This window comes from Cheilinus undulatus, linkage group 8, assembly GCF_018320785.1.
Source record: "Cheilinus undulatus linkage group 8, ASM1832078v1, whole genome shotgun sequence".
Lineage (NCBI taxonomy): Eukaryota > Metazoa > Chordata > Actinopteri > Labriformes > Labridae > Cheilinus > Cheilinus undulatus.
The window spans coordinates 51282960-51297001 of NC_054872.1; the positions used below are offsets into that span (position 1 = coordinate 51282960).

Below are 14042 nucleotides of genomic sequence, written 5' to 3' on the forward strand. Positions count from 1 at the left end.
TGTCTGACTTTAATTCTCTTCACAATCTAATAAACAGCAATTACTACTAAATAGACGACTATAACACCCAGCAAATATTAGTTGTAAAGAAGTTAAAAAACATCTCCACTCTGTCCAAACAACGTCTAGATTCAATAGAAAAGTAAATGGTTAAAAAATGTAATTTCCAGGTTGTTGAAAAGACGTCTCTATAAAGATGTGGCTGTATTATGGTCATATTTTAAACGACTATTATTGGACTCAGTTTGGACTAAAGCAGACGGACAAATCACGGATCAACTGCCCGGCTATCTTTTGACTAAATTAAGGTTATGACGGACCGAATGTAGAAAAAAACGTCTAAATGATGTTGGTGTTTGGTGGGAAAGGGAAGATTTTATTTATTTGATTTTATGAGCTTTAACATGTTTTATGTTTGACAGTGAACCAGAAAACAAATCAAAATTTTAACTCCATACTGATTCACTCTTTAATATTGATTTTATTAAATATATTTTCACTATAAATGGTTATTTCAAACACTTTCTTAAATCCCAGCCCATCAGTTATTCAGCCTTGTAAAACTTCTGATGTTTATGTTCTGTTTAGAGTCCGTTGAGTCGTTTATCATCTGTTATAAATTCTGTTTCTGCTCCATTGTTTATCTCTGCTGCTGCTGTGAAGTTTCTCTGACATCCACTGTGTAGCAGCGTCCAATCAGAGAATGGTATCCAATAAGGGGGCGTGTCTTTGAGTACAAAGAGTTCTGGGAAGCCTGCTCTCAGGTGTCTCTGCTCATTGGTCTTCAAACCTCAGTCCTCGGTCTCATGGCTTGGGTCTTAAAACCATGTAAGGGTCTTTGGGACGGTCTTTAAGATGGCGGATCAGAAACTACTTCCAGTTCGAGCGTACCCCTAGGACCCAGGACCGACCAGTAAGAGACTTGGGATCCCATTTTTTGCCTTTTCTTTGCTGCTATTTGACCATTTCACCACTTTAACTTAATTTTATTGCCACTTTAACCCATTTTCACCACTTTCCACCACTTAGATTGTGGCTCTTGACAAGATATTTTTTTTTTAACAATTTGGCTCTTTGGTTGAGAAGGGTTGAGTAACGCTGACCTGGGGAGAGGCAGACCGGAATGGTGGTCCTCATTTTTAAAGGAGGGGTCCAGAGGGTGTGTTCGAATTATCAGGGTCTCACACTCCTCAGACAGACAGACAGACAGACAGAGAGCCTCCCTGGTAAAGTCTACTCTAGGGTGCTGTAAAGGAGGCTCCGGCTGATCTTCAAACCTCGGATTCAGGAGGAACAGTGCAGATTCTGTCTGTGGGACAGTGGACCTGCTCTTTACCCTTGCTCTAGAGCTGGAGAACACCTATGACCATGACCTATGGGCCTTTTTTTTTTCATTTTTCATCAGTTTTTCAGCATTTTCATTATCTTTTTTTCTTTTTTTTTTTAACCATTTTTTTTACAATTGTTTTTCTTTGTGATTTTGGGGGGCAACAAAACCATGGTCTATTGTAAAGTTCAGCTGTGATATCCATATTCTATATTTAACTTGTAAAAATAACCACTCTTATCAGTGAAACAAGTCTAATTTTTAAATCATTTATGTAATATATAGCCCTCTTAAAAATGTAAATCTATTTTGTCAAAAAAATAATTAAAGTGGGTTATAGATTGAAAAAATGGGTCAATAAAATGGTGGAAAAGGTGGATCTTAAAAGTAGCAGAAATAGGTTAGAAGTGGCCAAAAATTATACACACTGTAAAAAGTCATAAGCTCAGTAAGTTATCATAACTTGTTTCTATCATTTACTTCCACTTAACATAGTGAGTTATGAAGTTTCAGCTTAAGTTCATGACTTATTGGTTTTCCATCTCACGATTGTGAGTCAGTTCAGTGAATGGAAACTTCAATGTGCCAGCATAACTTAAAAATATGAGTTTTACACTGGTAACCGGATCTCTCAGAAACTGATCACAGCCCCTTGTGTGGCGGCAATATTAACGCGCCATAATTCAGGAAGTTCTTGTGTAAAGCACAAAGGCTAACTCAAAGTTGTATCATGTACCATGTAATATCTTTTATTGCCTAGTTTATGTAACTCTCAGACAGAGATCACTGCCACGTGTAAAACTTGCTTTTGTTTGTCACGCTATATAAACTCATGTCACCCTGAAATAAATCGAAGAGAAAAATGGAAACACGCACTCGTTTGCTGGTCATCTTTCTCCTCCCACTGGCCAGGAGACGTTGGCGTTACACTGTAGAAACTGATGGGCTAACTCATCTCCCGTGCAACATATATATTCTTGCAGAAACTGCAAAACAGGAAAATATACAGGTCAACAGGAGCACACTCGGTGCAGGGTCTCTACACTGTTTCATCACGTACTGACTAGACTTCTTCTACCGGTGCGTCAGCTACTGATGCGTAAGGTACCGAGCGCCCTCTGCTGGCGAAACCAATATTACCATATATTCAAGCAAAATTAGACATTAACAGTAGTTATTCCAATAGAAGTGACCTTTAGGAATAAAAATAAAATGGGGGGCAACTATTTCCATGCATTCATCTATATCATAGTGCCACATTGGCGTGGCCAACACTCACATGCGGGACCCCACATGGGCATGGCCCATACTTGATACTAATCTAGCTAGATTTAGAAATACTCAGATAGCCAACCATCATTCATCAGCTCTTTGAAAAGCATCTCAGAGCTCAAATTCATATTTTAACACATCATTAGACCAGGTGGAACTTCATAAATAAAAATATATGCTCATTATCAGTAACATATCCTTTCCTCAACACTATAGACATTTTTATGTGGCCTATTGCATCCTATTTTATCACAGAATAATCCAACAATTCACTGTTTCATGTTATTTCCACCATGGATCAGCTGATCGATGGATCTTCTTACATCCCTGGTTTTGGGATGTGGCTCTCGCTGAAGCATTTTAAGACAACTTGGCACTTTGGTAGAATAAGATTGAGTTCCACTGGAATAGACTGTCTTCAGACAGAGAAATATCAGTGGCAGGCAGAAATAAACCAGTTGAAAAGCATGAACAGCCTGAAAGAAGAAAGAGAGAAGTAAAATATATAATTTTTGATATTATACACCACATTTATATTTTAATAAATGCATTAATGGATATGTTTTCCAACATGTTTTTCATGAACTCACTCCAGAATATAAACCTATAAATACCAACTCATAAACTCACTCAGGCTGTTATTAGAAAAAAAGGAAGACTTCCTGAAGGCTCAGGAAAGGACAGTCTACTAAGGAGAAGAGAGTGAGTCAGATTATAGGTCCTGATAAATGCTCTACAACCAGAGCTTGACATTTACACCCGCCAACTAACCAAATGTGGGCGGATTTCAGCCGTGGCAGGAACCAGACTGACTCCAACTAGCCACTATGACCAGCTGCATTTCTGATTTTTTGAATGAAGTTAATGAACAGTCAGTGTTTTAATATTAGTATAAACTTAATATCCATGAAAGAGGGAAATGGAGCATGTGTTTTGTCTCATACCTCACGTACCCAATTTGACATATACACATAGTTTCCCAACAACAAAACTGTGGCTATTGGAAATGCTTAGAGGCTAGTTACTTTTCAAAAACAAGTAGCCACAGTGGCCGGTGAGCAAAAAAGTTAACATCAAGCCCTGTCTACAGTTAAGAATTAATGAATTAATTAAGTATTTTAAGAAAATTGTGCACGCAATATGCCAAGCAGTACCTGCAACCCTTTGGGCTAACTCACCCTGTCTTTTGGACCTGGACTAAAAGGTTGTGGAACAAAATATGAAGTTAAAGGTACCATTATTTTAGTCCAAGCCAGTTTCATCGTTTTTTTTTTTTTTTTTTTAATGATTCTGCTGTACCACAATTCAAAAGCAATGTCTGATTTTATTAGGGTCCTCGCTGCCCAAAGGGCAAGGACCCTGTTGTATTTCATCCGTTTCTTCTTATTATTCCACAACCACTTTAAACCTTAATTTGACCCCCTAAACAAGCTCAAAAACTCACCAAAATTAGCACACACCTCAGATTCTGCGAAAAATTTGATAAAATGAAAAAAATTAACTCCAAACATGCCAAAATGTGCTCTCCAGCGCCACCTAGGCACACTAAAACGGCCCTCATGGCCAGTAGGAATGTTGTAGAGAGGTCAAACCAACGGTGAAATGCTTGTCTCATCAAGACCCAAAAATCACGCAGACACCCCTAACCTATCTCAAACAGGAAGCCAGCAATTTGCCTTTCAAAATAAAATTCCAAACAAAATGTATCTCCGCCTAAGCCGTAAATGGTATCAGCTTGAAACGCGCAGAGAAGACACACAAGGCCATGCTGATCAAACGTTCTGAAGGAATTTGTTGTTTCTCGAACGGTTTCCGAATGACAAGCCCTCAAAGTTGGTAAAGAAGCGCCCACAGCTCCTCCCATTCAAATGAATGGGGTGAGTAGGATTCAGCTCCACATAAGCTGTGGCAGTTGGGCCTCTACACAAAAAAAAACAAAGGTCCTACAGCTTTAAAAATTACATGGATGGATTCCTGACAAAATTTACAACAAAATATCGTATTTAGAGAGATTTGGTCAAAATTGTGGCATCTTTGAGGTGAGGTTCAAAAAACTTTCAGTCAATTTGACTCCTGAAAAAAAGAGCAGTTGGTGATGATGTCACTCACGGATTGACAGTTCAAAGCAGCTGGTCATGTGACTCACTGAAGGCGGGAAAATGGAGTGCGTAATACCCACCCATTATAAAGTCTGAGGCTCCTGACAGAGCTGCAGGTACACACCTCAGTCTAACTTTGAGCAGGTCAAAGGGTCAAAAAGGGATGAAACCCTCAAAGTGGAGGTCAAACAGGCATGAGGGACGCGCGACAGAGCGAGGACCCGACCAATGCTGCTTGCAGCTTTAATTTGTTATTATTATTTGTTAGTAAGTAGAAATCACAATGACTGCTTTTCACTAACTAACCCACCTGGCTTTCTGCTCAAGTCTGACTTGTGTTAACTAATCATAAAACAGTTTTTCAAGTCAAGAAAACGTCATTACGGCAGTCCTACAAGAACACAGTAAGTTATAAACACAGTCATTGACAACAAAAGGCTGAGATTCTCTGTTCTCCAACGCTCCTGAACTCACCACACAAAAGGCGGGAAGCGCGCGCTGCTGTCCCTCTGCTTTGAGCAGGAGAGTTGCCTGTTGGTGAAATGAAGGATAAATGACATTAAACCTCAACATTTTCTAACTATTCCGTGAGATACGGACAGCAGAAACGTGTAGGTAAGTCTGGACTTCCATCAAATTAATATTAATTAGCGTTTTTGGACAGAAATGGACTGGTTTAAGTTGAGTTAGCTAGCAGGATGAGACAATGCCAACGTTAGCATTAACCAATGCTGCTGACAAGATGGCGGACCAACTGACAGAAATAAAGTTAACAGAATCTTTTTTCTTCATTTTGATTAAAATATGGTCCAACATATAAAACATATATAAACTCTGGTTCTGAATGAATATTAGATCATTTATCAGTAGTGAACATATTTAACAGCCACAGTGCTAAAATTCACAGCTAAGTCTCTTCATGAGAGAATTTACTGGATTCTGGGTCAGAAAGATCATATTTAACTGGCATTTGTTTTAAAACTTTGTTTATTGGGTATGATTTACCGTTTGTTGCTCTTAATATCATAATATTTAGCTCATATCTTAATATTTAACCTTCATGCATCCCTTTTGACCAAATTGGTTAATTTTATACATTAGGCTATAAAATATTACACATTAATATATTTTCAAACTTGTTTTTGTTGTTATTTTTTCAACCAACCCCTCCACTAATAATAAGTATTTAAGACTGATAAGTTTGAACAAATTTAATCCCTTGTTTTCCAGGTTCTGTCATGTTGTGTCATATTTTAATATACTGCATGTAAAGTCATATTTTTCTGGTTATCAGATCCTGATGTATGCCAGTGATTTTCAGTAACATTGATTTTCAGAAATTGTTATTTTTGTATGCAATTCTGAGTTAAACTAAAAAAAAAAATCATGTTGTTGTCTCTTTTGATCAGAATTTTCAGTTCATTTTCAAGCAATATGTCTTCTTATAATAAAAATTAAAAATGTAGCCTATAAGTTTGAAAAAGGTTTAGCTATTTTTGCTAAAACATTTTCATCTTACTGATTTTTTTTCAGCGTCTTGGAGAACACAAATGAGAGCCACACTACCTATCAGGTAAACATCCATCAGGATTTGTGATGTAAGACTATGACATTTTTCATGAGTTTTCCCTCATTTGATTTTTGTATTTAATTTTAATCACACCAGATTCTTTAGCAACTTTGTCAGAACTATCTAACTAACTGTCCGTGCATGTGCAAAGCCTCGCTGTATGGAAAGCTGTTTGGGCATATATTTGAAATAGGTGTTATCAACCATTGTGTAGGTCTACTACTTGAATTTTGAGTCCTGGTTCTTAATTTTGGCCTACTAGTACATGACTAGTCCTGAATAGTAAAGTATAAAGTGTTACTAGTAGTACTGGTAAGGCCAAAAATTGCCTATTAGTAGTGCTAGTAGATATAAAAAATGTAGACCAGAGGTCATCAATTGTATTTGAACAAGGGCCAGATTTAGTCTTGGCAGAGTCTCTGGGGGCCGGACTTCCAAATAAAGAAAAATTAGATCAGTATTTTTTTCTGATGAACATATTATTTAATTAGTATTTGTATTTTCCTTTAAAATGCAGGACATTTTTAGGCATTACCAGTGAGATCTATACCCATCTATAATGCCATAGACCATAAGGAGACAGGCAGGAGCCCAGCCAATTCTGTGGGCCTTTTCACTACTTTGCTATTGGCTATTTTAGCAATATTTTGCCACTGTTAACCCATTTTGATACTATTTGCCCTTTTTGCCTCTTTAACCCATTTTTTGCCATTCTTTAACTCCTTTAAATCACTTTTCTTGCTTTTCTTACCATTTGTGTCATGCCATACTCCATTTTTGCCACTTTTTGTCTATTTTGCCAATTTTCATTACTTTTTTCCACCATTTTTGCCACTTTTAACCCATTTTTGATATACTTTTTGACCCTGTTTTCCTTCTAATCTGATGGCTTGCCACATTTTAAGCTCTTTTCACCACTTTTCCTGAAAGTTTTTGTCCCTTTGTGCCACTCCACAGCCCATTTGGCCACTTATACGCCATTTTTGCCATTCTTTAACCCTTTTTCACCACTTTATCTGACACATTTTTTTTAATATTTAAAAGTGAATTTCTGTAAAAATAGATCAAATGTGAAGTCATTCTAAAACTATTTGACTGCTAATTGCTTTTAGGGTGGATTTAACAGCTGCAGATATTTAAAGCCAAAAGATACTCTTAAAACCCCGACATTTTCTTTTCCCGCTTTTCTGAATTTAATGATCTTCCGGGGGCCAGACAGGAAGCTTTGGGGGGCCTGATATGGACCCTAGGCCGCCAGTTGATGATCAGTGATGAAGACTCTTTCTAGTCTTGCTAGTAGTACTGTTATGCCTTAAAATGTCTAATAGTACTTCTTGTAATCACAAAATTGTCTACTAATACTATTGGTAGACCGTTTTTGAGTCTACTAAAAGTACTAGTAGAGCTAAAAATGCCCACTAGTACTTATTAATAAGCTCAAGAACAGTCTACTAATGGTCTACTGGTAGTACTAGCAGACATTTTACTCCTACTAGTAGTTCTAATAATAATCATAACTTTATTTGTATAGCACCTTTAAAACAGGTTGGTAAAGGGCTTTGACAATAAGCAGAAACACAATTCAAACAAAGCATCATAACACAAGCAAAGAAGATAACAAGACAAAACCACATCAACAGAAGAACCCAGGAAAAATAAAGTAAGAATTACATTATGAAACCTTGATATATAAAATTCCAGAATAAAACTAAAGACCAAGAATAAAAAATAAAACTAAAGACCCAGAATAACCTAGACCAGTCCAGGCAACACAGGAACCCAGCTACATAAAAAGAGACCTAAGGACCAGAAATGGAAGAGCATTAAAATAATAGGAAGAGACAAAAAGGAATATGAATCAAAGAAGTAAGAGGTAGAATAAAAGCAATTGAAATGGGTAGAGATAAATGAGTCACAATAGAAAGGTAACTTCGCACATCGATTTCTCAGGACAGGTGCATCAGAGGGTAAGGTATCCAGCAAACATTTCAAAGACAAACACCAGCACACTGTCCAACTTGCAAAGAAAAGTAGTTTTTATTTGCAACGCTTCGGTACTAGACCTTCATTAGGTAGCCTTATGAACTCAAAAAAATGGCAGTACTTAATTTTGGATTACTTGACATATTTCTGAGCTCTCTAGCTCCACAGTAGAAGCTCTTTTTTTATATTTATGTTTTGTGAATTGAATTGTTTGAAATATAACAGTCTCAAGGTTTCAGGTGCCACTCGGTTTACTTCTTTACCTCTTTGTTTGCAGGATAGATTGTAAAAATCGGTTTAGACCCTCTGATTCAAGTATTCCTTTAGCACTTATCCAGCAGTGGCACCTCCTTCCTTGCCTTATAGAGATAACAGTCAATGACAGGCCTTTCTGAACCATAAACTAACCCTGAGCACTTGAGACTTCCACTATGTAACAGTTCAATCCAAGCCTCAATTATGTCAAGAGTCCTTTCTCACTCCAGAGCCAGACTAACATCTGGATCTTGAATGTAGTAAAACTAAAGCACTTTGGAGTCCTCCTCCTCCCCTTTTATTCCTCTACTCCCCCCACTCCTTTCAACTTAATTTCTTTTTCTTTGTTTTAAATTGTAGTGGAATCTGAGCCACGGTGCTGATCAAACCCCATGATTAATGCATGACTGGGAGGAAAATTGCATGCACCTATTAAAAATTAACTGTTGTTGCATGAATTTGAAATAAAATTGTATATTTTGCATGGTCAAAGGCCGGATCTTGATTCAGCACAGGTCAGGGAATGTTTTCAGAGTTAATCACTTGTAAAACAGTATTTACAGTAATCCAAATAAAGAATTAACACATTATCTAAGGTTAAAAGAAAGTAAATCACTCCAATACTGAAGCCTGAGAAACCCAAAACTGAACCTAAGAAATGCAAGGCCAAATGTTATTCAGCTGGATTATTGTGATTTATGGAGTATAACTGGAATTTTGTTTGACTTTCTTGCCTTTTCCAAGAGCTGGGTTGAGGTTGGAGCCTCCAGGAGCTGTTTCTCCTGATCTCTCCTGAAGAGCCTGGCCCTCTTTAAACCATTGACACATTCTGCCACCTAGTGGTGATTTTTAGGAAATGCAGATGCCGTGTACCCCATTATGGTGCTATGTGGATTACATGTTGACAGTTATTTTAAAAGGATCTATGAGAGTCTCTGTGACTATCAGGCATCTTTTTCCTAATTTTATGGTTTATGTTTGTTACACAACAATATTTGTTTTATTATTATTAGCCTAATTTTAATTCTATGGGATGCACTCTTAAATACATGTGTGATTTTGACCCCTTTTATCCCTTTTTTAAAAATACTCACTCATTTATAATTTCACTATTTATAGGGGATTCCAAACATTTGTGCACCAGCAAATAAGGTGTACTGACTGAAGCAGAGAGGTGAGAGGCTGTCAGGTTAAATATTTTCAGTTCCAGCTGAGTGAATCAGTCTCTGATTTAGTTATTTCTTGGATAATTCACAAATCCTTCAGGAGTTAAAGAGAATAATACTGCTGTAAACGTCTTTTTTTTCTGTGATTCAATTAATGTACTAATTGTTTTAACAAGGAGGTGGGACTCAATCACAGACCCAGGTGTTTTAGCTGCAATTTCCACATGGGATGACTGCGCCAAGCACTGAAGTGTCGCAGGTTTGCTCCGATTGAAGGAGAGCGACCTCACCCACTTGAAGTAAGTCTAGAGCGCTACACCATGGCGCGCAGCCCTGATCAGCAGGAAGAGATCACAAGAGAACTGTGAGTTCACACAGTAATAATATGTCAACAGCAGACTATTTTACCTTTAGGGGTTTATTTATTATCCTTTTCGGTTTAAGTCCATGATATTATTGCTTCCTCCATTGGGTGAGTACATTAAGAAGTTAAAAAGTTAATGTTTGCTTAAAGGATCTGTGGTTTTATGTAAAATTCTTTGGCTAAATATCCTGAAAAGTTAACTTTTCCTCATCAATAGTGCCGTTGTAGCTCTGTGACCGACTGACCTCTCGGTGACCCCTTGCTCTTGCTGCAGGATGAGGGCGTAATGTTGATGCAGTGATGATTTACGATCGGGGGTCCGTGCATTGTGTTGTATTTTGAAAGAACCGGATATTCTACGCTTGTGACTTCCTCTTCTGGAGCTTTCTGATCAATAGGTATTGATGTGGTTTGACAGCGGCCGGCACTGAAAATAGACCTGCAGCGTATCTCGAACACAGCTGAGTGGATTGGCGCTCCAGGCACGCGCTGCTGCCGGACTGGAGCACCAGCTGTGGAAATGCTCTGATAGATTAGAGAGGGAGTGATGTGCTCCGCAGTAAGATTCGCTGGCAGATCGCGGCACAGCCGCTCTATGTGGAAATTGGAGGTTAAAGTTGCCCCCAAAGGCATAACCAATAGAATTGCATATGATGATTGGAAGAGGGGAACAAACTGAAACAAAATGAGAGAATCCCATCAGACACCCTTAGGGTGTCTGAAAAACACTCTTAGGGAAAAAAAAGTCAACAGACCGGCGTTATCAGAAAACTAAAAGACTGGACAAGGAAATCCAGCATCAATCTTTAAATATTTGGATCAGGGAAAACACAGGAAGTCTCAAGAAGTGCTTTGGTTTTCTAACAGTCATGGAAACAATGAGAAAATGCAGAGAGATTCTCTCACTAACTCTGATGGTGAGATAATTTGTCAGCATAGAGCACAGGAGCTGAAGAGTAGTAGGCATCCCACACCTAGTCCTAATCAAGGCCAGTCATCCACACAATCTGCACTGAGTTGATTCCCTCACCTGCCTCTGTAAGCATTTTTTAAAAATTAAGACGAAATTTTTTTTGAAAAATTCAGAGATTAAAATCACAATTCTGGGATTAAGTTCAAATTCTCATAAAAATGTCACAATTCTGACTTTAATCTCAGAATTAAAGAAAATAATGCCTCAATTTTTTTTGTTCAGTGGACCAAATCCTATCCATAGACAAGGTATATCTCTCTTTACCATACCAATTTCTTAAATTATAATCAGGTTCATCCATTGTTTAGACTAAATTTTTAAACATAGAATGTGGGTTTTGTTATAATTCCAGTGATAATAATTTGACCTACTGCTTCTATTTACTGTTCCTGTCACCAAGAAGATTTTAAGGTGTTTACCAGGGATGCATGGTAGTGGATTCTTACTGATTTCTGATATGCCAATACTTCCAAACTCACTGCTCACACTGATATATTCACAGATCTGTCTCATCTCATGATCTAAGTGTCTGGCCACGCCCCTAGTTAACAGTGAGTTTTTTATTGTGACTCCATTTTGAGGTGACTGAGCACAAGGACAGACACACTTCAGAGAAGGGTGAGTGTAAATATCTCAATATTATTTTTGTTTTAGTGTCAAATTGCTGATTCATCAGTTAATAAAGCAGGTCAATTTGGAGTCAATCAAAGAAAACTGAAAATGCACAGAGCTCCTCCAGGCCTCTAAATCTAGTACTTCCTCTTTTTCTTCTTTTGAAGAGAGAAGCAAAGTGAAGTAATTTTTATTTTTGTTGCCAAAAATCAAATCTTTGTATGTGGTCATTACAAACTTTATGTCGGTGTAGAGCTGTGTCTCTGATAAGGAGTGATTCCTGTCCTTTTGAGTCTCATACTGTACGCAGATATAAATAGAAGCTGTTTACAAAGTAGACTCACACTATGAATTAAAACTGGTTTATCAGGATTCCTGTTCTCTGAGCTCACTGTTAGTGTTCCTGGTTTCCTCTCAGATTAAATGATTTCAGTGATTTTTGTTCTGAATTACTGAATTTTATAGGCCTTTATGTGTGTTTTCCACCTCTTCAGATCGTCATTACAATATTATGCAACCTTTATAAATACAGCTCTGGAAAAAATAAGAGAACACTGCAGTTTTTTTTTAAATCAGCCCCTCTACCTGTCTGACAGCCATTTCATTCCAGGGTCCGTTAAATTCCAAAACAAGCACGCCTCATCCTACTTAATGAGGTACTGATTAAGTGATCACCTGGACCGAACACTATCTAATGAGGTCAAGTGTAAAAACCACTGCTGTGGTCATGACTATCCTCCAGCAATAGGACCAGCTGGATGGTCCATAAGGATTGGACAATAAAGGACTGGAGTAAGGCCATCTTCTCTGGGTGTCTCGCACCCACTGGGAGATGTGATGGCGGGTGGGTGATGATCTGGGGTGCTTTAGCAAGGCTGGAATTGGACAGATTTGTCTTTGCAAAGGATGCATGAATCAAGCCACGTACAAAGGTATCCTGAAAGAAAAGTTGCTTCCCTCTGCTCTGACAATGTTCCTCCAATTCTGAGGATTGGTTGTTCCAGCAGGACAATGCTTCATGCCACCCAACTAAGTCAGTCAAGGTGTGGATGAAGGACCACCAGATCAAGACCCTGTCAAGCTCAATCTCCAGATCCGAACCCCATCGAAAACCTCTGGGATAAGATCAAGAGGAAGATGGATGGACGCAAGTCATCAAACAAAGCTGAGCTGCTTGATTTTTTGCCCCAGGCGTGGCACAGAGTCACCGAACAGCAATGTGAAAGACTGGTGGAGTGCATGCCAAGACGCATGAAAGCTGTGATTAAAAATCAAGATTATTCCACCAAATCTTAATTTCTGAACTCTTCCTAAGTTAAAACATTAGTATTGTGTTGTTTGTAAATGAATATTAACTTGTTTTCTTTGCATTTTTTGAGGTCTGAAATAGAGCCTAACCGATATGGGATTTTTGGGGCCGATGCCGATACTGATATTGGGGGCTAAAGAAAAGCTGATATCCGAAATATATCGGCCGATCCGATATATTGGCCGATAACCGATATTTTGGCCGATATATGAAAGAACATTGATATACACAGGATATATACTGTACATGAACACAAATGTGGACATGTGAATAACCAGTGTCATTTATCTTTGTTTATTTCACAAAGATGCAACTTAGACAACATTAAAATGCTGTATAATAGTCTTTTATTGTGTCTGTGGACCATATTAGACAGGAAAATGATAAATGGAGAGCCATATTTACATCGTTGTGGCAGATATGCACATAGAATATGTTTACAATATGTTTCTTGATAACCCTGAGGAAGGCCACAAGCTTCAATGTTCCTGTTTTATGAAGTTGTTCTCTAAAGATCTACTATTAGTGAAACTTTCTGTCTCCACACTAGTAGAATATGTCACAGGAAAGATAAACACCGTATGAATGCTTTTCTGGTTTGTGCTTTTCAAAGTAAAGCCTGGTGTAGGATTTCTATAGAGGAACTCCGTTCACTTGTACAGAATGCTTTTGTTTTGAATAGTTCCCGACACACTTCCTGTGTACACTAAATCAAGTCGCTCTGAGAGCAGGGAGATGCAGCTGACACGAAGAAAACTCGTGCCCTATGTGAAAGCTGCACCGGCAGGAACCAGAGTAGACACGCGCGGCACACGCAAACAGCAAAACACGCTCCCAGTCTGAAACGAGCGTTACGCCCATTTCAGACTGGGAGCGTGTTTTGCTGCTTGCTCCTGCCAGTGCAGCTTTCACACAGGGCATGAGTTTGCTGCGTGTCTGCCGCATTTTCCTGCTCTCAAAGCCCTGTCCTTCTTCACAAGTTTTACCTGAATAAACCCCCCTAAAAGCGACTTGATTCAGCGTATTGAGGAAGTATGTCTGGAACTATTCAAAACAAAAGCATTGTGTACAAATGAAAGGAGTTTACCTCTAAATACAGCCTCAGTTAAACA

The 14042-nt window shown here is 38.3% G+C and overlaps 1 protein-coding gene across 1 annotated transcript in view; it reads left to right on the forward strand.

The window, feature by feature from the left end:
- Window positions 1-14042, forward strand: part of LOC121514194 (NACHT, LRR and PYD domains-containing protein 14-like) — a gene marked incomplete at its 5' end in the record, with an annotated part of 69560 nt that overhangs the window by 30289 nt on the left and 25229 nt on the right. The window lies entirely within an intron of this gene.